We start from the raw sequence: 24,621 nt of genomic DNA on the forward strand, positions 1-24,621 counted from the left end.
AGAAAAAAAAAGATTACTGCAAGTAAATAACATGTTTAACTCATTAAACAAAAGGAAAAGAAAACAAAATAAACCACCAAACTAAAACCTTCCCCTCAAATCTATCTACCTCACCTATACCCCCATGGATTGATGTACTGATTCTGGTAGCATAACTGAATGCAAATTAATATACAGTTTTTGAAGTAAAATAAAGTCTATAAGTAATTATTGTCATAATTTAGTTGTGTAATTTGCTACATTTTCTCCATAAGTCACTAGTTTTAGGAGGGATTAAGAGGGACAAAGCTAAACTATGAGTTAAAATTAGGGACATCCCTAAATATCAGGGACCATTCAGAGGTATACATAAATTAAGTAAAGGTTGTACAAATAAGTCACCAAAGACAAAAATGGCAATTTGACTCAGAACGAGACAGCAAAATAGATAACTTTGTTCAAAGAGAGAAGCTTGTTTTTGCCATCTTCATGCAATTATCAAATGTTGCATATTTCATTACACAATTAGAACATGTGCAACACTACAATTTGCTGGGAGACTGGCAGGAAATGGAAAAGCAGTACACAAATCCAACATATATGGCTATATTCCTTTGCACTGTACTGCAAACGTACTTCAAATCTCATCCAAACAATTATCCATATCCAATTAAAGAGAAAAAGTGCTCCTGGGCAAAAAATCACCATGAGCTCCACAGAAGATGTCCTGATTTAAAAACTGTCTTTATTCAACATTAAAAAACAGGTTCTGAGAATTGTCCAGATCCATTATTTAAAAGTCCATTTGTAAACATAATCCAGAAGCAGCTCATGAAAACTAATGTAATATATACGATGAAAATCTGCAACAAAAGTTAAATTCTCACGACTCAGCCCACCAGGCACATTAAACTGCTCTGTTAATATCTTACAGTTCAGATTTTCGATCAGACATCTAACAGTGCTTTTTTTTTCTTTGCAGTTAAAAGAAAGCAATATATTATGCAATGTGATCATGAAATATTAAAACAACATGCGTGACTAAATCATTTGGAATACTACGAAAAACGTGTAAACAACTTCAGGCAAATTCATCACACTTATAAAGTTGTTCTCAAAAATCACAGAATAAACATCTGTAGAACATTTCCCTCCTACTGCTCTAACCTTACAGTTACCCTAAGAGTTTACATTTTGGCAGCAGAACCACAACGTTCATGAGGAACAGAGCAAAACATGAGGAAAAAAAAATGGGCACTGCGAAAATCTGTCCAGTCATGAGGCATGATGCCAACACCTAGAAAGCGGGACTCCAAAGTTTGCTGACAGGCACACAGATCCATGAGAAAAACACAAAAGGAAAAATCGGGATCATCTTCAAAACTTGCTCCACCCCCTAAGAGCCAAGTACATGTCCATTGCCACACAAGCCTGAAAAAAACAGTCACTTGAGTCCAAAAATAATGCCACCATAATTGACTCAACCCCCCCAACAGTTACCTGCCACCTCAAAATGGAATCCCTGTCCTTGTATACACCACTTGTGCCAAGTGAGAGAGATAGGGGATATATATATATATATATATATATATATATATATATATATATATATATATATATAGATATATATATATATATATATTTTTTTTTTTACTGCCTTATACTGAATGTACAGAGACTGTGGCTAGGTATGCAAAATGATCCCTCAGCTTTTCATCTCATGGGGCACATCCTGATGAACTGCCATTAATCACGGCCCTCTCCTCATCCACAAACATCTGCCGGCAGCCTGAGAGCCCTTCCAACAGCCAATAAGCCTTATTGAATTCACAAGCTGTTAGACTCCATTCCCTACACAACACCAGACAGCACACAGAACCCCAACAAACCCTTTCATTGTGAAAGGCCTAGACAATAGCAAGACCCCCAAATGCATCTGACCACAAAGCCTACCACTACCTTGGGATTTGTTCACCTACATAAGATGAAGAAGTCCCCCCCCCCTTTTTATTTCTTTATCCCCCCCCCCCCCATCGGCTCAGTCTCACACTTCTAGCAATCCTCCCCACAGGAATCCAAACAGTGCTGCATCCATTTCCCACAATCCTCCCATTGCAACCAATCTGCCCCATTCAGTCACCATCTCAGCAGTGAATTTGTGACTAAAATGCTTAGGTAAAGTGTAATTTGCCACCTTGTCTCCAAAAGTCAATAGTTAAGATTGACAGAGCTAATTTTTTTTTTTGTCAGATCAAGACTGTCTCTGAAAATGAGAGACAGCAGAGAGGTACAACAGGCGGCCAAGGTAATCCTTTCCCCTATACAGTTAACAACCCTCCTGCCACCCATTGATCACACTATGTGCATGTGCGTGACCAACTACCCTCACTTGTGGGCATCTCACTGCAAGCAACACCTAGTACTTCTGCCTTAGAAAAATTCCCAGCCACAAAACAAATCCTTTTTCTTTTCTTTTTGGTGCACCACCACCACCACTGATGTAGCTGATCTCAAACAGTCACCCCAAACAAAGCAGTCACAAAACAAAGCAGTCCTTCCCAGTTCCCAAATATTATTCTTACCCCTTAGAAAGTTGGTAGAATGGGTTTCACATTAGCATAACTTTTCCACAGTGTCTGAAGTCTGAAACTGAAAATGTCTGTTGCTATTTCCTCACTTCATTGTTTAATGATTTACCCTTACTTTTCAAAACTACAGTTGTATGAAAGTTTGACTAGAATATAAGGCAAAATCCGGACCTTTTGTGAAATCTGTACAGTCAAAAGGTATGGTGTCTACCTTTCATGCTGCACCTCATCACACTTGTGCACACACACGTAAAAATCTGGGGAACTAGACATTTGCTCCATTTGCAGTAGCTCCCACAGTGATCCAAGTGAACCCAGAGCAACATCACACTTGTCTCCAGCATGGCAAGGACCCCCAATGAAAACCCATGAAACTGTGCAACCACCAAGACAGCTCCAGTGAATGGAACCTAGCTGCACATGGACCAAAACACACGAAATTCCCACTAACAACCATCCAGCACCACCAATGACCAGAGTTGGGGGGACTCTAACAAACCGCAGCATCCTTTAAGTGACCATTAACAGCTGACCATTAGAAAATGACAGTACTACTGGCTAAATGCAAATCTACCTACTACTGACCAAATGTAAATTTAACAACCCTACAATCAAAGACAGCCCTTAAACCATCTAAAGACCTTAAGTGCACCATGTCTGTACCCTACCAGAAAAAAAAAAGAAAGAAAAAATAATGTTTTGCATTACCTTTTCCACATATACTAGCATTAACCAAGACCTACCTGTCCACCACAATGCCTACAGGTTGTCGGGACATAAACTTGCATAGCAAATTCATGCCAAAATGCGATTCCTTACCCAGTTACACTCACAAAACCTTAAGCCCCTTCCTACCCTTACCTCATTTCCTCCTTATCATTATACTATCATATTTAACCCTTTTCTCTCCCCATAGCGTCTTCCCCTACCCTCATAAAACCCATTCTATTTCTATATAAATCACCACCTGGGGATGTCTCTAGACAAATTGGTTTGCTACCAAACCTCATTTGTAAACCTGCTTGTGTTAAAATGTATCAACAATGGGTCCTGGTGGACAAAAAAGAAATGTACATTTATATCAGACTCTACTGCTGTAACTGAGAAAATGTGTATATACTAGCAGTGTATGCTCTAAGGGAAGAGGCTAAGCTCAAGTCAGCTTACCTTATGAAAAACAGCCAGAAACTGAATGATTTCATTTAGGCCATAATGATTTTATCTGAATGCAGCCAGAGATGCAATGTGTGGTAAAGTTCTGGGCTCTTACTGTCCTTAGTGACAAACTAATTGCTACCCTGGAGTGCCAGAGAATAGCTTGTTAGCCTCTGCAAGGATGGATGAAAGTAGTGGAATTGTTTTATAGTCTCCAGATACCTTAGCAAAATTCTAGATGTGTATTGTGACCAACTGTGCTAGATCCTGATACAGCTTCTAGTCGGGGGGGGGGGTAGTGTGGGAACCAAGGAATCAGGTGACCAGATGTGATGTCATTCTGTAGCCAGCAATGAAATTATATTTAGATTCCAGTAAGAGATGTGACAGAAGGCACTCAGCACTCTGTTATTGGAACTGACAACAAAGGCAGTCATCCACTTCATCTTGCCTTGGTTTTCTAAGTAAATTAACTAGGGGACAGTAATTCTTCAGTTAGCTAGAAACATACAGTGAGATTAGATAAATATTGTTTTTCTGTATCTGTCTGAATTGTTTCAGCTATGTTTTTTATATTTCCTGAGAACGTAAACTTCAATGTTTATTGTAAATGGATATTCAGTGTTTTCATATGTTCTATTGTATTATTTATTATTAAATATATCTATACCTTTCATTGTGGCTGGTCTTTTAAAAAATCGTTTAACCTTTGAGAGTAATTGCATTTGTTTGGTGAACTGTGCCTTCATGCTCCTGAAAGTCTTGCCATTTGGCCAAAGATTACCATTTGTATAAGTATTAATTTTACTAATGGTAATTGGGTACCCTGGTAAGAGCCTTAAAGTAGCTGATTGGTGGCAGTAAATCTACCTTATAATCTGAGTGGAGATGGCAAGGCTGGTAAATCTGTGCCAACCTTTTATTGTTATAGGTGTGTGTGTGTGTGTGTGTGTGTGTGTGTGTGTGTGTGTGTGTGTGTGTGTGTGTGTGTGTGTGTGTGTGTGTGTGTGTGTGAAAATAAAATCTCAAGGAGTGTGTGTGTCATCTACTTGGAACAGGGACACAGAGCACTGATTTTTGCTGAGAGAAAGGTGAAGTCTTATTTGGAGCCTGGAGAGAAAATCCCAGCCCAGGGTCTGGGTGTGCTCCCTGTATGGTCCTAAGGGAATTGTGCTTGGTGCAGAGAGCTTCATCTGAAACTACTGTGTATACCCATGTTTGTCCTAAGTGAACGTTCCCTACCAGTGTCAGTGGTGAGGATTGAGGCTCCTTGATTACTGGCCCAGAGAAGGGATGTCACAAAGTGCATCAAGAGGTTTGGGAAGGGCTGAGCAAAAATATGAGGCAAAATCAGAGATGTTATACAGCACCAGGTACAGGTGAGAAGTATACTTCACAAAAATTATATTACACCTGCAAAGCCAGAATAATGACCATACAACAGCAGGCAAGCATTATTATATGCTGATAGTCTACAGATTTTTTAGAAAACTGTAGAACTAAAGTGAAGTATGGAATGAAACATTATACTATGACAATCTGTGTTTTAAGTGTGCCATACTGCACTCAAGTACCTTTCAGATATTGTTCTTATTTTTTGTGTATGCGACTAGAGTAGCATTACAGTAGTTATGGCATGGCAGAATAATTTAATGTTGCTTTTGCTGGCTTGTCCTATTATTCCTTAGTGGTTGCTCATATTCAGTGCACAAAAGCTTTTGGCTATGGAAACAGTTCTGCAGCATAGCTTGTGATTGACTTGATTACAGTATTATCATTTACCAACAAAGGTTACCTTCCCCACGTTTTTCTGATTCAGGACTTGGCATCAAATAATGTGATCTGTGTATAGTCTATAGCTATCTAGACACTATCTTATAAAAATCTTGTGCTGAGGTTGTTATTTCAGAAGAAATTAAAAGCTGTCACTGTAGTGCAGTTGTCTGCAGCAGATAAACCATAGACCAGATTCTTTCTAGCTGCTTACCATAATAGAATGACAGCTTTTCAGACAATGGACGTCTCAGTTTTAAATATGAATTCTGAAAAAATATGATTTTAATTCTGAAGCTGCTTATAGGAAGCAATGGTTTCAAGAACCCACTGCCTCTATGAATAGGTCAATGCCCAGCTAGGACAACCAGGAGAATAAATGCTGGCAGTATAGTAATGGGTCTTCATTTTTCCTCATGCCTTTATCACAGGCTGATGAAAACTGTCCAATTTGCAAATAAAAATGTCTTGCCATTTGGTCAAGTCAAGTGCTGCATTTTCTCCATGTATTGTTTTGTTGTAAGGTCACACTTTCTCTCTCTTTTTTTATTTTTCATGTGTGTGTGTGTGTGTGTGTGTGTGTGTGTGTGTGTGTGTGTGTGTGTGTGTGTGTGTGTGAGACTGACATTTTTATGCTAAATGTTTACTTGTATGAAGTAGCATCCCACTACAGTCCATGTCACAGCCATAGCACAAACATTATTTAGCACCATCAATGCCCCAAACCCAGCAGGCACCCAACACACACAGTCACATACACACACGCACACATGTACAAATATACACATATATACACACAAATATTAAAGTAAAGATCCTCTAGATTGACCTCCATACCCAGCACACCCAACACAAATATATTTCAGGAAATGCCAGTCTTTTTCATTTTAATATACTGCAGTATAAAAGTAAGAACATATATGGGGGAATTTAATAAAGCCTACATGTTTTTTTTTTCATGTAGGTATCGCTCAGTGCTGCTAACATGGCTGCAAACAGTTTTAGATTCAGTAAGTGCAGCTGAGTGGTGCGCACAAGCCCGCCAAAATGGAAACTTCGGTGGCAGGCAAATCACTTCATAAGCAGGTGACTCTAATGCAAATGAGGCAGGTAGAGAAATCCAGCAAGCAGATAGGCTGCTCTGCAGACCCCATGTCAGTGTCTGTAGTCTACATGGAAAAATTCAGTGTACAGGAATATAGACAGAAAAAAAGGGCTGTAAAAATGTAGATAGATGGACAGAAGTGGCATACCATGTATAGATATGAGTGAAACTATCCTCTGCGTGATTAACAAATTAAAGGAAATAAGTTAAATTTAATTTATTTTTTTTAATAATCTGAGCATGTTTGCATGATGTGCTGCAGTGTGCAAACATGCTTTATAAAAAAAAAAAAAAAAAAATTGGAAAAAAATAAAATTAATATTATGTGACAGAAATGTATTACAGGACACTGCTATGAGTATTTGCAATAGTGCATTGGTGCTGTTGCTAACGTGATAGGGCTTTGAAGTGTGTAGTTTCCAGGCTGTGAGCACAGATCCCTTTGCAAATGAGGTGTAGTAAGTGAATAGCGCAAAGAGTATTCATGTCCTCATATCACCTTCATGTAGGCAGTTAACCATGTTGGTATTTAGAGAGGAGTTAGCTAACATCAGAGGAGGGTGTGTCCAATGACGTCTAAACTTATTTCAGCCTGTTTGCTTGGCACACCATTGTGCTGAGCCTATCCTTGCAGAGCGTGTGCACTTAATGCTAAGCTTTGTTTAACTAAGGGGAGCGTGTTTCAATTTGTATGCACATCGTGCCAGTATGCTGAGTGTGGAAGTCTGGGGGGTGTGTACACTTACTGCTAAGCTTTATTTACTTATGAGGCATGTGTTTACACAGTGAACAGCAGTGCTGATTATATCTAAAAGCCAGGGACATATTAATTAGTTTTGACCCCTCTTTAACTTAAACTAGGGCCATTAAATGATGTTAATGATATACTAAGCAGGTGGAATGCATCATAGGTAGAAATTCACACAGTCATCATCTACAGCAGAGCACTATAAAATATGCATACACCCTACAATCTATGTTCTCCCCCATACTCTGCACCATTGGAGTACAGACTTGGGAATTTTAACTGAGATAATGCTAGGTGCTGCTGCAGGTCTGCTACATCTGTATGTGCTAGATGCTGAAGTCAGTGCTGCTGCTGACAATAGGCCTAGACAAAGAAAGAGAAGAGTGTTCAGGCCCGGGGTAACCTTCCAGGAGCTACATGAGCTGGAGATTGTAGAGCACTACAGGTTGGACAGGGATATACTACAAGAACTCACTGAGCTCTGCTGCCCTCAACTCAGACCCAGAGCCAAAGGAGGGGAAACCATCCCAGTGTAAACAAAGGTATGTGTAGCTCTTAGGATACTAGGTACAGGTACTTCCAAAGAACAACTGGGGACATGATGGGGGTCTCAAAGGCATCTGCTTCCAGGGTACTCCACCAATTCCTGGATGCCTTGCTACCACATGCCATTGAGCACATTTCTTTTCCCCTCACCCCTGAGGCAAGGGCCAGCCGTATGTAACACTTATAACATGTAACACAGTACTCTGATGTACTGGATGCCATAGATTGCACTCATGTACACATCAAGTCACCACCCAGTGAGGAGGGTAGGATCTACATTAATAGCAAGGGGTACCACTCCATCAACTGCCAGGCTGTGTGCAATGCCCAGGAGATTATCAAGAATGTGTGTGATGGCAGCCCTGGCAGTTATCACGGCTCTCATATCTGGCATGCATCACAGCTGTACCAGATGTCTGCTAGGGAGTACATCCTACATGACCATTTACTGCAGGATGCTAGCTATGCACTTTAAATGTGGATGATGGCACCTATCAGAACACACACACCCACTGAAGAACACAGTAATGAGGCACATGCACAAACTAGGAACACCACAGAGCATGTTTCTGGGTTTCTGAACTCATGGTTTCAGTTCCTTTACATATCTGGTGGAGCCCTGCAGTACTCACCAGCCACATGTGCACATATGTTCACAGTATGTGCCATATTATGCAATATGATCCTGCAGAAACAGCTGCAGCAGGATCAGCAAAGGGAAGGAATACACAGCCCCCCCACTATTGCATAGGTCACCAAAGGCACAATAATAAGAGGACTCGGAGGAGAAACCCACAATGATGTCCCTGTAGGCAAATGTAGGCATGCCCAGTACACCCTGGCTATGGCTAAGAGAGAATGCATAGCACATTCACTGACAACCTATGGCGCTAGGGACTGACATCTTACTCACATACATACATTAAAATTGTTGATGACAGGGAATCCACACAACCTGTAGCAATCCATGTATTGGCTGAGTACTGCTTGCATCACACAGAATCAGCCCTCAACGACAGTCCTGTCAACTGCTGCATTTGCTAAGTAAGTCTCTAACCTACATACTACTTGTAAGGATTACTATAACATGGTATCATATGTCTGGATCTGCTGCATTTATTCAGGGAAGTATAGTGGGCTATGTGCACAGAAGTAACATCCACATGGGACTACAGATACCCAGTCAAATAGTATGCATTCCCTAATAATCACTAGGCCTCATGAGGCATATTCACTACATCAGTCAAGGGAGATGTTAAGCAGTGGGGTCATATGATATTTGGACTACTGTCTATCCCAGCAGATCATGTGCTGTTGTTCCACCACCCCCAATGCTGCAGTGTTCCCATATAACTGTTTTAACAGTAAGTCAGCAATGCTATCAACAGACCAAGCAATCTTAGGGCTGTAACATAGAATTTGATCACACATTGTATGCCAGACATAGTGCAGGAGTAGCAATATACATATTTATACTATTGATTGTGTGAAGAATGACTCCACTCTGTCTGGCAGCCTGTGTGGCTCAGTGGACTAGGGAAGTTAGCATGGGTGATGGTGTCGATGGTTCTAATCTGGAAGTAGGCACATCTTTTACATGTGAGGTATTATTATGTTGGTGCTTTCACAGACGGTCAATCTGTGACAAACCTCAGTCACATATTAAGTGCAGTAGACAGCTGGGGAATGCTGTGGACATTGTGAGTTATGTGCAGTACTGCAGAAACAGGGACAGATGTCAATGTGTGTAACATACCTCTCAGCCTCTTAATGCAAGAAATCTGTTCAAAGCCAAACAAAATGGGAGGACAAATGCCTACAAATAGGAGCATATGTTAAATACTGCTTTCATAAACTTAAACAGTTTCTAGAATAACAGGGTTTGTTTCAACAGACATTTTTTGATGGATTTGAAGTCAGAAATTCAAATGCACGTCACTATTTAGTGACTTCAGTCCTAAGTTCATCCAAGTGATTTGCTAGAAAAACACAAATTTTATGAGGAACAGACCAAAAATATGGGCCAAAACTCAGGACATTCTGCAAAACTCTGGAGAGTTGAGAGGTATAGTCTGTAACACACAAAATCTCAAATAGGAGTACAGGTAGGTGTGGCTGTAGTCACTTTATAAGTACTGAAAGTCACATTAGGCATGCCCAAACACTTAAATAAGTACAGTTCTGTTGCCCCATCATTGGTCTGACCTGTTATGCATAGATAAGGCATATATGTATACATATCCGTCTGTCACTATTTTTCTCTCACATTCATAGTATATCTATCATTATATAGTGTCAGATAGATATATACTGATATATATATATATATATATATATATATAGCTATATATATATATCACAATGATACATAGACTCTCCCTATATATCTACATAGCACATATACATATCACACACACACATAGCTACATTAATATATACATTCCTGTTAATTACATAAATATGTGTGCGGATGTCTGAATTGTCCTACATACCCTAATGATGGTGAGTAAATTTGCACTATTACACATCCATACTGCTGCTCAAAGGATCCAAACTAAGGACGCAACAGTACATAGTCCAATTATCTCCAGACCCCTGTGCCTGCTGGATGCCAGCTTGTAGAGAGACACAGGTGAGCAGGTGGTATAATGCATAATGTTGTCAATGCACACATTTAACAGAGCACATTGCTCCTCTCCACAGGTTTGCCTATCTGACTGCAAACAGTCACATGTGGCCATATTAGTAAATGTACACACATAACTAGGGTAATAACCGTTATCCCACTGCTAGGATACTAGATGCAGATAACAGTATGAAGCAGCATCACTCTGCAGATCATGGATGCTGTTCTTCGCAAGCCTAGTTAGTGTAACGCACAAGTACATTGCCTGCAATCACGTATACAACAGACTCAACCTGTGGTTCATGCAATAAGTACTGTGATCTATAGTGAATAAGACTGGATAGGTAGGGGTTCTAATTTCACTCCAGGCTACTTGCTATGCATCTGTGTATATATGTGTGTGTGTGTGTGTGTGTGTGTGTGTGTGTGTGTGTGTGTGTGTGTGTGTGTGTGTGTGTGTGTGTGTGTGTGTGTGTGTGTGTGTGTGTGTGTGTGTGTGTGTGTGTGCGTGTGTGTTTGTGCTTGTGTGTATCCCCCTGCAGAACATCTGCCATGCCCTAATGGGCTATCCACCTGCAAAGGTTATGCACTTTTTGGCCCTGTATCTTGCTGCTGGCTTCCACACTGCTCTCCTCTACAAGGCTTGATGATGTCATCCACCTTAAGACTACTAGTTGACAATATAATACCAAAAGCTAAGCTGTGGCATGTTAATAAATACTGTGATCTGCAGTGTACAAGACTAGATAGGTAGGGATTCTAATCTTACCCCAGGCTACTTGGTGAGTGTGTATGTACTGATGGTATAAATATGATCATCTTGGTAACATAGAAGTAGGTACGGTTTTGCAGCATGTGATGTGCCCCCTCAAAGGATGACTATAACAAGGCCTCCTGATGTCATCAAGCATAATATGTCCTGAACTAATAGTACTAGAAGACATGAAGTTTGTTGCATGCATCAGGTACTGTGATCTGTAGTGTGTACCATTAAACAGGCACAGGTTCTCATCTACATACAGCCAACTTGCACTAAGTGCATGCCCTGGCATGTCCTATACTCAGTGATTGGAAGTGGTGCTAGCCTCAATGTAGCCATGACTATGTTTGAGCCTGAGAGAGCATTTTATATCATGTTATGGAAACATAGAACGTTTGAACTTCACTGGCATGATGGCCATACAGCCCTCAAAATGTTAGACATCTTTATACCCATAGTTACAGGATCAGCACATACTGCACCAGTCCAAAAGAGGCACAGGCAAATGCCCTGTGGTGAGATAATGGTCACCCAGCCAATCATACAGATGACATGTGGTGAGGTGGACTGAGGTTCTCTGTGCACACTTCGGCAGGGTTCTGTTTCAAGGGTGTTTTTAAGTCTGCAAGACAAATCTTTTCCACAATCATGTAGTACTAACATCACATACAAGGTTAATGTCCTTACAGTGGGTTATCCATCTACTATGCCTCCTACAGATAGGCAACATATGCAATCAAGCAGGGTCACACATTGCCCAGTATACAAGGCACATATCACCTCTGAGTAGTCTATATGCCACAGGTGACAATGACATGCATTGCAGATGATCCCCACTGACCACATACTGAAGATATAAAGTGACCTTGTGAAGGACCATACTGTTGTGTACAATTACCAGTTCTGTTTGGAAAGGTACATAATTAAATGGCCATTGCACTCAGATATTGGCATGCTGAGGGAAGTGTACTTGGAGGTTATGAGTATGTCACTTATAGTTGATTGTGGCCTCAGCATGGTGATCTGAGGCACATTAGGTGTAAACCTGTGGGGCCAGTTCATTCACCCCTGAGTATGTACATCACATGTTGCGACTGATGTGCTGTTTACCAGGTACATAGGTCTAATTGATGGAACTGATACTACATATATATTTTCATGGAGTTTATGGCCATTACTATGTCAACAGGCATGTTTTCACAATACCCTCTTGAAGAATAATGACATACCACAGAGACTCTATGAGTGCTCACAACTTGTAGGTATCAGCCAACATTGTTAGCCACAGTCAGTCAGTAGTCACGTGTGTTGTGGTTGAATAGATTCCAAGCAGTAGAGGACCCAGAACTGTGCCATGTTGAGCACTGCTGCTTACAGATCAGCTATTGGAGGTGGGCATCCCTATGTTGTGTATGTGTGCCAGCAATGGGCCACTTAGTAACCCCTACAATGACAGTATCATGGATGCCTAAGTGGGTGCTTTTTAAATGTTCACATCAGATTGAACACTTTTGTTTGGCTATAACAAAAACTTCCTCAGAATCATCAAATACTTCACACAACCACATTTAAATAACCCTCTCAACAAGTCACATGTCTAAAATACACACCCATTTAAAAAAATGAAGCACCCACTACTGTGTGCAAAGTTAAAAAAATCAAATCAATATAAAAACAAACACAATAAATAAAATATGTGTGAAAACTACATAAATTCACACATGGTAAGACAATAACCTAAGAACACTAGCTATAGAAACAGAATCATTTATACCAGGGGGAACTGTGGCATTTAGCTTTAATTGCCAATACAGTTCCCTATGCTCTAATAAAGCGCACCATGTTCCCCCCAATACACTCTGCTGAACCATATCAATACCAAAAAATAAAAACTCATGTTTAGGGTATTTTTCAATGTGACAATATAAAAAATTGGTGCTTCTCTTGTGTGTAATATAATTTATATGCTCATAAATCCTTTACTTAAAAGGATGGACAGTCTTACCAACATAAAAACTGGGGCAATTTCTACAAATAGTTAAATACACTATACCCCCGTTTTACAAGTGCAATGGAACTTCATCCTAATGTGAATTTTGCTCACAAATACTTCTGTACTTTCCAGGATAAATGGGTATTGTGAACATGTGCCACATTTAAACGTGCCTCTTCACACTAACAGTAACAAAGGGTGTATCATCCTTTTCTAAAAAAAATTCTTAATACATCTGGCACATCATTGCACAAACCTAGGTGCCATTCCTAAAATATTAGTTGTTCCATCAAAAGCTTTGAAAATATTTCAATTGTGCCTAAAATTTTTTGAATATCAGAACATTCAGCTGTATAGATAGTAATAAATGCACAAGAATATCCCTCTACTTTTTGGTTGTCAGTCTCTATATGATGCTCATTAGCCGCTAAAATAGGTTTAATATACCCCTGATTTCTTTTCATGAAAACCTCTTCATAAACACCCTCTATTAATTCTATGGGGTAAACTCTAGCCACAAACATCTCCCTTAACGTAATACTTTCTGACTGAAACAGATTGTCATCTGATATCATGCAGGCTTACCTCACATATTGCACTTTTATTATCCCTCCTTTTTGATTTGATTTACTTTGCACATAGTAGTGGGTGCTTCATTTTAGATTAACATTTCTTTAAATGGGTGTGTATTTTAGACATGTGACTTGTTGAGATGGTTATTTAAATGTGGGTGTGTGAAGTATTTGCAGATTCTGAGAAAGTTTTTGTTATAGGCATATGAAAGCGCTCAATCTGGTGTGAATAAAGAGGACCATTTGTTATCCTTGCTGTTGATGGTTTCTCTGCAGTTCAAGTCTCATTTTTGCCTGTTGGTTACTGGTTTATTTCTGGATTTTTAAATGTTACCTGGGAGGTATAGTCAGATAGCTTGGCTCAGTCTAGGGGGTTGTATGCCCTGATGTACACTCACCCAGGTCCATGGTGTCTTCTTCGGAAATGTCCAACACATGTAACAGTCATGTTTCCCCTGTCACACATCCAAACTATATACAGTCAACTGTGTGTAGAACACATATATGTGCACTGATTAGCTCCATGATGATCACCTTATAGGCATACAGATATGGGTACTCAGGCAAAGGGGTGCATAGGTAGGTCAGTCACTGGCTGCACCACCTCTGTGCAAGAGTATAACAGTTGCCATTGTCCACTCGGCTGGTGTGCAGCCAGTAGTGTCAGTATGATTGCAAGGCTTTCCCAGTGCTGTTACTAATCCTTGTCAGATCACATGTAGGATGCAGCATGAAATGTTAACATGTACAATAGATGCTGTGTATCTTCAATGAGATGCCAGTTATGAACTGCTCTGTAAATATGGAAGTTATGGGGCAAGTTATAGGAATGTTATGTGTCACATGTGGTGGGGACAGGGGAGTGCAGCTGATGCAGACAGTGTGAGTATACAGGCTATGCATGAGTCTAAACCCATCATATGTGCCATCATGACATTTGAGGTCACCAACAATCTGGGCCTGTCCTTTGAAGTCATACATGTAACTACACTGTGCATTGTGGTTCTGCTTTGCATGGGTGGATACTTTTGTCACTTACTGTGTCTGCTCAGCATGACAACAACTCTATGTGATTCTTTTAGCTGAGATGGTAGTGCCTCCACGTTGGGGGGGGGGGCACCTTCATCCCAACTGTCACACAGCACTGTCCACCTGTTATTGTGCAGCCTGCTAATGGCAGTTGTCCACCAGTCAGGTTTGCTGAGTCATGATGAGTCTGTGTCTCTCCTGTCATGTATAGCTGAGTTCATGCAGTTGTAATGCTGCTGACATAATGCATGGGTGTAGAGCTCTGCATACGTGCCTGTCCCATCTGAAGGAGGAGGTGCAGTCATGCTATGTCAATCATCCCACTGGAGGTAATAAATGGCTGTCTTGACATACATGTCTGTATTGTCTGCATGGAGGGGTTACATGCCGGTAGTTCTAAGGAGACTGATCTGTGGACAGATCCCACCAGGGAGGACCTCACATTTGGGGTGGGGTCTGTACTGTTCATCCATACAGGTAAACACATGATGCACTATATTGGTTCCCCATGTGGGGATGTCACAGCACTGCTGCAGGGCATTGTAGGTAAGGACCTAGACCATCCTTTGGGCAAGTGAGCCACAGAATGACTAAGTATCACAGTGTATACCTATTATACTTCCCAAATATGTTTGTCTGTGATGTGTACAGACATCTTGAATGACTCTCCTCCTGCAACATGCTGGAAGTAACTGCAACACTTAATTGCACAGAGGACAACTAGAATGTAGTGCCAAGCAGTGTCCCCAGATCTCTGAGACATGGCACCTGAAATCCCATGACAGGAGTTAGCATGGATACAAACACTGATACTGTTGTACACATAGCAACACTGGACCAAACACTGTTAGTTTTGCTCAAGACTAGATAATGCCTACCCACTGTAACCGGCAGAGCCCTTTGACTATTACACTATGCAATGGATGTCGGACATATGTCTCACTCAAGGTGTATGACAATATTAGGCTGGCAGACCTTGCTGGAAACTATGTACTTCATATACAGAGTTATATGTCAGCTGGTGGATAGGCAAGTGTCTGACAGTCATACTCGGGGAAGATAGCATTGGGAGACCTACGCTGCAATCATGCCAGTCACCAGTGGGGGTTCACCATCCTCCATTATTGGAAAACACCATCTAATATTTCCCTCTCTGCAGTCACAGCCACTGTCAGTGACCTCTGACTGAGTACATTAGCAGGTGATTGCACATTGCAAGTTGTCTCAGACTCCTACACAGAACCAAAAGTTATCCAGAATAGCCTAAGACAAAGTCAGTTGTCCTTTGAGCCACTGACAAAAAGTATCTGCCAATGACTGTACAATACTATCCTGTGGGAAATCATCCACTGCTGTAAAATATTGTAGTGTCCGTACACTGCATACAGTTGAACCATTACACATGGAGGTATGGACACAGAGAGGAATGTAGCCTTTTGCTTTCACTGGTCGGTAAGGTGTGGGGATGCATTCACCATTGTACAACCTACACCAGCAGGTTTGGGATGTAAATCCCAGACTGTCACTGCTATACTGAATGTGGCAGTCATCACAGCTATCATTGCATGGAATGGCACCCTTGCTATGTCACTACACAGGCATATCATAGAATTGTAGCAGCCACACAGGTTCCATGGTACACCAACACACAGCATCGATAACATATCCTATAGAGTCCATGTCATGACCGTAAATGTGTAGTCTGTCTCCTAAATGCTTTGGAGGGGATGTGTATGGCTCCATACAGGAAGGCGTTTGATCCCACTGTGTACCTTCTGCCTATCCATAACAGAACTAACACATGTCTCACCTGCTGTACATGCCTACAGCATCACTATGGTATACACAGTACATGCTGGAGAGACAGGTATGCAGCATAAACAGTACGCCCTTCATGAAACAGACACCCCATGCATGTGAAGCACATATCTGCTGTGACACAGCATGTGCAGGTTACAAGATGTGATGCAGAACATGACAATCATAACAGGTGTCGGGCAACTGTCTGTACTGGACACAGAATATTTGTAGATGGGTCATTTCTGTCATCGCAGCTTGTAGATGTATGAGTTCTCAACAACCTGGTGACACTAATCAAGGGTAGCAGACCTGTTCACAGATTAAGGATGCATGAGTATGCTGAATGCTGCCATTGTCCTTGTTAGCCTGTTATACACATATGAACCTATGGAGCCATGCAGTTACAGTGCTGCACCTTGCTGAAGACATATTTCTACTGTGTTGACACGCCATCCTGTTTTGCTTTATTGCTGCTGTGCATCTATAGGCTACCCCAATAGAGTTCTGAAACAGAAACAGAAACAGGTCCATGACACACCTGTCACTGTGTAACTATACAGCCATTACAATGTCATACAACATAAGGTACACAGATGTATATGGCATACTCGTGAGAAATGCCAGCATACAGTAACTGTTGTTAGCCACTACAAGTGGCATGGCAAAACAAAACTGCATTACACAAGTACATCTTAACTAATATAGTCACCCTGTGCATCAGACACATAGCTTCATTTCCCTGGATTGATGGTGTGGATGACAGGGATGTGGCAACAGTATCATCACTTGCACAGGGTGTTGTGTGGGGGTGCAAGAGGCCTAGGCTAACCCAAAATGTTGACAGCATGTGTGTGAGTCAGGGAGGGAAGCGAATATAATGGACCATGGAACGTTGCTGTGTGTGTCTGTAGGTGACCTGCATTTGACAGTGGTGTGAGAGTATGTGCTTGTACACAATCAAGCTCAGTTCTAGCTCTAACTGTGTGTTTTTTGGACAGCTTTGGACCATACATGGTAGAGTAGACAGTTCATCGTCTCTAGCCCCAAACATGGGAACTGGCTCTGCCAGGAGTTGCACTGACACCTCCATGGCCATTGTCAGAAATGGTGCTAGTACCTGATGGTGACTGCTCTCTGCTGGGACCATAACTAACCCCCATGGAAATGCCCAGGACCATGAGCCCATGCCCTGCCATGTCATGGTGTGGACAGCACACTGTCCTCTGTAGCACTGGATGTACTACCAGTATGAGAGCATGATTGTGCACAGCCATATGGACTCTCATCAGATGGGGTTGCTGACCTATGGCCATGAGTCCGACACTCAACTCTAACCACATGTTCCAGCACAGACAATGTGCAGTCCAAGCCAGACACTGTCTCAGCCCACCTTCTGTCCACTGTATCTGTCAACTCATCCAGGGTGTCCCCAATGTGGTGGAGGCAGTCACAGATGTCAGACTGTGCTGCATCCATGACCCTAAGCATACATCTGGTGTTCCATTCAAAATGTGCCTATGCCTCTATGATAGCACAAAACATGCATGGTTTATACTGTGATGTGAAACCTGCAATAGGTGATGGACGAACAGCAGGCTTCCTACAAGAACTCCTGTCAATCTGCCTGTGTGGGTTCCCACCAGTTCTCTGACTATGGCCAGTGTCTACACTCACTGAAGCCATAGTTGCCACACTTTCCTGTTCAATGTCTCCACCCTCTGACTGTCCAATATCTGTGGCATCCTAGCACTGGGTATGTGTGGGCATACTGACTGTGCGCAGTGACAATGGAGGTAGAAGTGGAATGTATATCTTTGGGAAAGCTTAAGCCCCCATATCCCCCACTTGTGCCTCACTGTGGCCACCATCATCGTCAGAGTCTGAAGAGACACTGATATCAGGTTGTGTAGGGGAAAGCGACCACCCCCCCCTCAGTCACCTGTGTTAAGAAAGAAAAAAGCAGTGCATGAATACGTGCACTACTGTGTATGAAAAGTCCACCAATACTTATAATAACAAAGGCCCACAAATGGATTAGCGCTCAAACATTTTTCTTCTCCACTATAATCCAAGATAGACTTCCTCAGAAAAAAATACACATTCAACTCAAGAACTTTATAACAATAACTTCAAGTAAATCAAATAAATCATGACCAGTAAAATTTTCCTTTTAATTAAGCAATATGACACTATACTTAATAAAACAACACACAATAACCCAGTACACCTATCTTAACAAGTATATTGATATACACATTTCACTGCCTAATTTAATTTCCTTTCAACCTTTTCTTTTTTTAAAAGGCAGTTTAGAATGAATTCCTCATTTAAACCAGGAGGATTATCTTTTCTTAAATGCTACTTCCAAAGTGTTTCTATTTGTTCAACTACACTCCTGTGATTATCTCCTCTAAGATCCTTATGTACCTGTTCCAGAATGGAAAATAAAAACACTTTACCTTGTTTACACTCAAATTTATGTTTAAATAGGGCATGGCCCTGAACTTTAATAGACTATATGTTCCTTAAAAAAATGGTGTCATGCTTACCAGGAGCAGGACCATGGCCTTGGCCAATACCTGACAAACCTGTGAAAAGCTGAGGGTGAGGTAATGTCAGTACCAATGCATGTTGCAGCACAAGGTAAAACACCCATATATCGCACATTTACAATAGCTACTGTGTTACTTGTTGTATTGGTCACATTCTGAGTATAATAGTACAACTGAGGTAAACCTGCCCCAGAGAACAAAGACCTGACATCCACATAAAAGTATGTGCAACCTGACACACTGACTGCTACAGTATTACAATGCTGGTCACAGTAAGCCTACCTGAATGCTCCTCTGCTGTGGAAACTGGCACCCGCCTCCATGATGTATGGTGTAAAGGTTTTCTGGGAGGTGTTGTGTATGTCTAGGTTAACCAGGAATTCCTCAGTGGCTGAGAGTGGTTGTTCCACTCCAGGCCCTTCACCGGTGATTGCACAGTCTATTGCTACATCTGCTGCCCTCCATCATGCAGCATTGATCATGTCCATTTCACAGTGTTGAAACTGCTCATATGTCCTGCCCTGATGGCCCATGCCATTCACATCACAGACAAGGTCTGCCCACAATGCAGCCCACTGTTCCTTGTTTTGCCTCCTCCTGGACAGTAGATATGATGATGTTGCCTTAGTCCTTCCAGTATAATTTCATTTTCCGCATCAAAGAAGGGTGCATGGTGTCTAGGGTACATAATTCCTGAAAGACAAAAGGGGAACACATTACAGGATCACATATATGGAAGTACTATGTAGGGATACAGCAAAGACAAAATGGCTGGCACTATCCACTGCTTGCCCACAAATGTCATATTCCACAGTGTGCAAACATACTATGTGTGTGGATACAACTGAGATAGTAGCAATAGTCAGGTATTCCCATGTGTGCCATCACAGATACTGCTGTACGATCATACACCCACCTCTGGAGTCTACTGTGGTGTGTCCCCTATGGGTAACCCCCCCTGATAATACAGCATAAGAACAGTGCCACACAATTAGCAGTGTGCTATTACAACTATTATAAAGGGACAATACAACTAGACCAGTGTGTCACAATGACAACAGCCAATGCACCCTTGATGTACTGTATGTCCTGTGTTGGTGTAAGACAGCAGGAGATCAATGACATGCCATTATCACTGTTCTATGACAGGCTTAATGCTGTAATCCCTAGTTCCAGTAAGTCTATTCACCCATCTGCATCCTGTTGTACACAAATCAGTTACATACCTGATGGAGTGTAGTATTCCTCTGTTGATATCTGGTGATAGTAAAGTTTTCACAAAGGTTTGCTCTGTGTGAGAAAATTATCATACAGAGTGGCTCCCCATAGCTAGCTGCTTTCCTTTTAAACATGTTTCTCATCAGCAAATTATTGCCTCTAAACCTATCTGTGGGTCTGATATGCTAATTGTAGCTGACACAGCTGATTTGCACTATCATCAACCAATGACATGCAATCACTGTAAAATATATAAGGCCTTTGTGTAGATTAAGGCCCCTTTCTGATATGTTATGATGGACATTACTGAGGTGAGGAGACTACATCATCACAGAGGATAGGTCCATAGCAGAAACCTTTACATAGAGATGCATGTGCTACAGGCTGCAGCTACTGCTGTAGGTAATGGACATAGGCAGAGAGTGTAGACACTTTGGAGGACAACAACCTGTAGAAGTAACTGTAGGAGCTGTGTCAGCCTTGTTGTAGAGGCAGAGGCAGAGTGAGGCTACCTTTTCCACTCCAAATAAGGCATGTGTTTTATGGTAAGTATGTTAGACAATGGTATTACTAACAGAATACTAGGCAACATGTTTGGTGTGTCCTTGGGTAAGATGTGGTATAACTATAAGAATATGTCCACCATTTGGGCATCTGCCAGGCCATGTGTTACAGTCTGGTTGTAATTTGCAGCATGAATGATGGCAGGTCTTGTTACAAGCAGGGAACTCCAATGTGTATGTTATCTGTGCAACTGTGATAATATGCACAGTGACTTTGGGAGGATTGTATGATGCACTATGATATTAGTGGCCCTCATTTGCAGTACCTGTGTTGGCATTCTGTTTGAATGCATATTAATGCATGACATGACACTTTATGCACATATAGTTTTGCTATAGTGATATGTGAAGTGTGTTCCTACCTGTAGGCCTGTGACTTCCCTCAGTGTAAAGCAGACATATCATTTGAATTGCATTGTGTGGATAAATAGTGCATGATTCAGTCATTAATTTCTGTCTTCACAATACTGTAAATTCACTTCCACACACAACTGGATTTGAACCAAGAACTGTGTGTGGCTAAGTGTACATTTCCAATGTGATTAACCAATTGAGCTACTGAATCACTGCTACAGCAGATGTATTTACAAGATATATGTGCACACATACTGGCTGTGATATACATTTTCTACATCCATCAGTCTATGCATGGCTTTATATTGATGTATGTGTGCACCAGCATCCCAGTTGAACATGTATATTGCCATTAATGCCTTAAAAGTTGTCTTTCTACATGTTGCTCCTGAAAGGCACATTTACCTGCTATCACAGGCCTCACCTACATCCATTATTATCTCTTTGGCTTTCTAATGGTGTAGTATTGCACCAGAGTCCAAGGTACAGTTCCATTTTTAATCTTTTCAATTTAATTACTCTTTAATCACGTTTGAGCAGCATGCAGCTCCACTGAAACACACTTAATGACTGTAACTGGCAATTACTATGTTTTCTTTAAACCACCTATTTTAATTAAAAGTTATGTGGCGTGGCAGGTTAATTCAGTGGTCTGCAGATGTGATGGTCTTGGGTTTGAAATATGGGACAGGTGTTTATTTTGTAAGTGAGTATTACAAGTTAAAAACACGTTTACTGAATATAGCTCTATTTAGGTGAGCTTAGCAAAGCTGCGAGATGACTGGCGCCACGTTGCAACTCACTAAAAAATATAAAGAAAAGAAAAATGGGGAGATAGGAAAGTGGCGAAATGGGGTGCAAACAAGGGGGAAAATCACAATGAAAGGCAGGTAGGGATGTGTAGGAAGGGTGCAGGAAAGAACAATAGCTATCCATTTCTTGTACAGCAACAACTCTGCACTTCGACAGAATTTGTATATGACTTTAAACTCTCAACCCCTGAGAGAGGGGTGAGGACAACATAACTCCACTGTCAAGCCAATTGGACCAAATTATGTGTGTTCATTTGACACGAGCGAAATGGAGGGCTATGTTTGGGACGATTTTTTTTTTTTTTTAGGACAGGTGCCCATTTTTTTAAGGAGAGAGTGGCTGTTTTCCCATCCTTACACATCACTGAGCACATTCAAAAAAGTGCTGCATTGCTTAGCATTGCACAAACCAGCTAAGCAGAACTAAGCAGTGTGAAAAGTCACACAACAGAGGTTTTAGCTAAGCTTGGCACCACACAAACAAAAGTAGCCATTAACATGTTTAAGCAGTGTTCAGCACAGTGCAGCAGTGCCATATGTCATAAATTTGTTTTTAAAATTAAACATATATAATAAATGAGACTATAGACATCTTATCACTGCTCTGGACTCAAACCCAGGACCTCCTAAACATTAAGCAAACCCAGGACCTCCTAAACATTAGGCTGCATCTCTTACCATTTAGCTATTTGGATATTATGAAAATTAGTATACCTTCACATATACTACTGGGCTACATGTTAGTGTTGCTAAGAACTGCAGTGCACCATGGAAACATGCTTAATTAGACCCAGACATAAATAATTAATTACATCCAGTTTCTATTTTTAGATGTCTAACAACTGTCAGCTATGTATGTATGAGCACCACTCGGTTCTGTGACTCTACACAAACAGTAATTTAAAAAAAATACAAAAATGTTTAAGTAAGATAAATATGTAATTATAATAACTAATGACATCTGGTTTCTATTTTTAGATGTCTGGCAGGTGTCAGTTGTCTATATGTGAGCACAGCTTGGCATTACTGTGCTGTACACTGTGCCATGCAAACAAAATGGAAAGAAAATTAAAATATTACACATTTTACCAAGTTCACAGCATTTCAGCGGTAGCAAGGAGCAGCAGAGGCCATTCACAACCATGGGTAGCTTCTACACTTCTCCCTACACTGTGTAACCCTGTTTCTATGCTCTCCCTCAGCATTTAATATGCGTGGCATGCCACTGAGGGGGAACCATGGCCATGTGCATGTATGCATTCCATGTAGGCTCTACACAGTGGCTACATAGAGTTTATTAAATCTTGGGATACTCTTTTTAATATAATCTGTAATTGATTGCTGATTATATATATTCTATGTAATGAGCTGTCATTACAGGCTACTATTTTTAAAAAGTAATTTGCCAAACTCTGACAAATGGATGCCATTCTATACTATAGGAACTGGCAGGGATAAAATGATAGTTATGTAGTGCATGAAACACGAACTGGTCACACATCATGTTTTTTTGCATATTTTAAAGAAGTCTTTATTTGCAATTATGTGGTAAGCTATAACAGGGTCACCACAAAATCTTACTGACAAGCTATCTTTTTTAAATAATGAATTGAGAATTCATCTCACCATTTAAATGTTTTTGTTTCTTAATGACACCTAAACACATAATGTGTTTACTGCAGACCCTTTTTTTCTTATACATCTTGACAAAATTGGGTGTTATAACACCTCCCCATTACACACACACACACACACACACACACACACACACACACACACACACACACACACACACACACACACACACATACACACACACAGATATACAGAGATATACAATCACATTTCTGTGCATTTTCATACATGGTGGACCTACAAACAGTAAATGTAAACAGGGTAACTGGAGACCTGGAGCAGAATATGAAGCAAGGTAAATTGATATATAATGAAGTTGTCACAAGAGCCATTTGCATTTTGACATCTGTGGTCTGTTAGGGTTGTTCATGTTCCAAATCGAGTTGTGTGTTAAAGATGAAATGACTACATCCAAATTCCTGCAATCATTTATGTAATTTGAAGCTAGGGATTTAGTGATACACAAGACAGAATGTTTAGAGATGAAATATTGCACATAAAGATATTTAAAGAGTAACTACAAGTTCAATGGTATACTGGAAATTAGAAGATTAACAGTAAATAAAGAGTTCATGGCAGTCGATTAACTATAACTCCAAGCATTTGTAAATATGCCAGCTTCTGTCTTAGGAACCTTAGTTAACGCTACCAGTTAAAGCTGTATAAATCACAATATTAAGCAGTGGAACATTGTTGTGCATCTAAAGTGATCTCATATTCACATTAGATCAAATTATTTGCTACCTACCTTGCTTGTGTTCTTGAGCCTAATTATATATACATATATATATATATATATATATATATATATAT

This window comes from Protopterus annectens, chromosome 4.part1 (genome assembly GCF_019279795.1).
Source record: "Protopterus annectens isolate FY-2018-M chromosome 4.part1, PAN1.0, whole genome shotgun sequence".
NCBI classification, from domain to species: Eukaryota; Metazoa; Chordata; order Ceratodontiformes; family Protopteridae; genus Protopterus; species Protopterus annectens.